Genomic DNA, 4,025 nt, shown 5'->3' with positions numbered 1-4,025 from the left:
GCTAAGCATAGATTTGATCCTGGATCTACATAGGGTTAAAGATATATGTAACTGGACAAGGTAGTTCTATGCATCAAATGTTTCCAATCAACTCCGATAACCTAATGCATCAAATATAAAGGACTCAAGTAATATTTTATAAAACATAGGAGACTTAGAATGCTCTAGGGCTTGCCTTTGAGGAAAGAGGTTGGCCAGTGATCCAGGTACTCAGGGAGATCTTTGGGAGTCTTCTCCTCTTCTCCTAGAGCTGTGGCCTAAGGCGTCTCCTACTGATCCTCCTCCTCTTCTTCGTTGAACTCTAACAGAGTTATTTCTTTGGACGATCTTATATGCATGAGCATGGAATAAGATATTACGAATGCATATATAATGACATGTATAATATGATATGATGTGATGAATGCATCCTCATAAGTGTTTTCAATAGCATTGCATTAAAGTAATAACAAGTTGCATCTTATTTTACTGAGTAGGCGCATATCTCTTCTCTACTACTTAAGCAAACACTTATATAAATCATTTTCTAGACTATAAGACAACATCTACTTGTTTTGACCATAACTAGAGTCATATACATCAAAATAATATGGTTGTGGACATTATGGAAAGCTTATGAAATTTCCTACAACCTTCTTTTAATCATCTTACTGTGATTAAGTAGTTATCTAAGTCAAATAATTCAATCTTTCAGATCTATCTAGCGAGCAAGCATTTTTAACAATAGAGTTTTAACAGACAAAATTCTTAAACCATAAGGCCTATGACTATAAAAAATTAACACAAGGTATATAAGTAAGTTATTTTCAACTTTGTTATTAACAAGTTTTACATAAAAGACCAATATCATCATGAAATTATCCTCACAACTGAAACTATACATGCAACCATCTAGTTGAATTATAAAGCAATAATTAACTAGTTGCATACTACCAATTGGTTTTAAGTCTAACTAATAACATCAACATATCATATGCATCACAAGAACCACATAAAACATCATGGTTAAACATAACTAATTTATTTATATCCAGTTATTAATTTACTCAGATAATAGTGTGATTTAAAGGATAAATATTTCCAGTGCTTAATAAATTCTGGGAAAATTGCAGTAGCCTACAAATGACCTTAATAGCCTTTTGTACAAATATCATGCCATTTGGATAAGTATAACTACCTTAACAAAAATGACAAATTACATAGGATTATTTTAGCAAAAATAGTTTAGCATAGTGAAAAGTGTCAAATAATAGATTTAATATTTTACTTACATTCCCCCAAGCATAATAATATTGTGTAAAAATTTGCATGATCATACGTTACATATTTTTAGCCCAATAAATTCTAGTAGAAACTAGCAATTAATTAGGATTAAATATGAAGACCATATTCAAATTATGCTTACAGTTGGTTTAATATTTTTCCTAGCTTGAGCATGTCAACACAAGACCATCAAAATTGGAATCATGATTTTATCGCTTTTCTAACTCAAGTTATGCAATTTACAAGATAGAAACCATTTAAAAAGTATTTATCTAGCTACATTTTATTCTCCTAGAAAAATATCAGAAATAGTGCATCTCATATTTTTATCAAATACTACACTTCAATATGAAACTAACAAAATTTGATTCACCAAAATTGGACACTCCTAGATTGAGATATGAATTTTTGAAACATGCATTCAAATCTAAAAAAATAAATAAGAAAATCAAACACTACACAGACTGACAGTCAGGGCCCGTGGTCAACGAGGACCCGGCCGTCAGTCACACGAAACAGAGCACGGCGGTTGACCAGCCATAGCTCACTGCCGGTGAGGTCACCGGCGGTGAGCTCACCACCGGCGGCTTCACCTCAACGTCAAACATCGATGGGTGCACTTGGTTGGTCTAGAGACTCGCCGGAGTAAGCTCGACGGCGGCCATGGTGGACGACAGAGGTTGGCGGTGGTACACCAGCCCTCTTCGGCTAAGGCACACTCAGGCAAGGATGGCAACTCCATCCTAGTGACTTAGCCAAGCTACATGGTGTAGGTGAGGGCTCGGGGTGGCGCTAGTGAGCTCGGCCACGTGCATGGCCATGTAACGGCGCACAGAGCACGACGGTGCTCGCGCTGTTCTAGCTAAACGGGGGCGAAAGGTGGGTTTCCATCATGCCATTAGCGAGGCCTATGGTTACTCAACCTAATGCGCATGCGAAAGGAGGGAGATGGTGAACCAATTCGACGGTGGTGAGCTCGAGTGCCACAACGGCCATGGTCGGCGCACACGGAGCGGCAACTCGTTCTGGCGCTATCAAGTGGTGGCGTCATCCCTAACTCTGGCCTAAGCTTCTATACTCTAGTGCAGTGCTAGACCAAAGAAAATGAAGTCCTATGATGAAGTGGGATGGCGGGGTCATAGTGAGTCATGAGCGCGGCCGCGCTCCGGTGACAATGGCGGTTGTGGTGAGGCAAAATGCCGCACTACCTTGGATCGTTAGGTGGTGCTGGTGGCTCAAGGAGGTGGATGTGATGGCATAGCAGTTGTGGCTGAGATGAATTGGCCAATGGAGCTACCTCAGCCACGAGCAGCTGTGACAGAGCTATGGTGGTGCTCGGCGAGCTCAGCGCTGCGCTGTAGAGAGGCGGAGCGAGCAGGAGGGAGTGAGAGCGGGCGATTGAAGTGAGTAGTAGGGGCACGATGTTTATGCGTGCACGCTGGCCTGACCGATCAGGCCAACGCCGGCGTGCTGCCATACATAGCGGCCACGGCCTGTGGTCGGCCGGCCATTGCCGGCAGTGCAGGCGTGGTTTCAGGTACCGCCATCGTTGACTGACCGAGCAAAATAATGATGCTATAGTTCCTAATTCGTTCGTCCAATGCAAACACTCCATTAATGAAAATTGTAGAGCTACATGCCATCTACAACTTTGCTTTAAGAACCATCATTTAATTCTCACTGGTTGACAAACTACATTGCTCTAAAGTGAGGTACTTTGAAAATGATAATCGTTTCCACACTTAGAAAATTTCACAAGTCTCAAAATAGTATTTTGTTGAAACTTGTGAGCTGTTTTTGAGCGTGCTATGCACTAAATGCGACCTTGACCCAAAAATAAAAGTTGTTACCCTAGTCAAGTACTACAAATTTTATTTAGGTCACATAGCCATGCAAACAATCTAAGCTACTATTCAACTTTAGTCAAACTAACATAATGAAAATGGCATTTCAAATGAAACAAACACTTGGAAGCAAAATTGGCCTAGGTCATGAAAACAAACATTGTTCTATTTACCATCCTAGATGTGTCTAAGGTGATTTCATGACCTCATCACCATCTCATACATTGGTCATACATGATTGCAAGCATAAACACATATAAATCAACATTTCATGTGACAATGCATAAGAATGAGATGAGATATCATATGCTTATGTTCATGAATGCTTGGATGATGCTTGTGCTCATAAAATGCAAGTGCTAATTGCAATGCTTAACATAGAGGTGTTACAGAGATTCCACCAATGGGCCCCTCCAAACCCTTCCTGGGAAGGTGGAGGCTAAAGCTCGGGGTGTGGGCAACAAACTCTGATCACGCTAGTGAGCAAAAACACCGTAGCCGCTGGGATGTAGGTTTCTTGCGGTCCGACCAGTTTTACTCAACATTTGTTTCCACAAACCTTGCCTCTAGTTTTTTTATTGTGAGAAAGGGTCGGGCATGGAGAATGTCTACCAAATAGACATACTCTTACAATCCCCTGAGTGAGGCCCACCCCTTGCCATTGCTGGGGTCGGGCATCACTTAGAGATCGGGGCATCAATAGTGAAACTAATAAGAGAAAACATGCATAAATTAAGGGTGACCCGTCTCTCGGCAGTGGCCCAAGCCATTCGATCGACTTGGGTGACCTGCTGGCATAGGACTTACCTTGATGGCTTGAGTGACGGGTCTGGGGAGCTCTTACTAGATATGTCTAGGTGTAATACAGGTCCATTGTTCATAACAGGGTTGGCATAGCCCGCATGGGGCATCCTACTG

This window comes from Miscanthus floridulus, chromosome 1, assembly GCF_019320115.1.
Source record: "Miscanthus floridulus cultivar M001 chromosome 1, ASM1932011v1, whole genome shotgun sequence".
Classification (NCBI taxonomy): Eukaryota; Viridiplantae; Streptophyta; class Magnoliopsida; order Poales; family Poaceae; genus Miscanthus; species Miscanthus floridulus.
The sequence above is the reverse complement of the archived record's forward strand: the minus strand, read 5'-3'. Positions refer to the sequence as shown.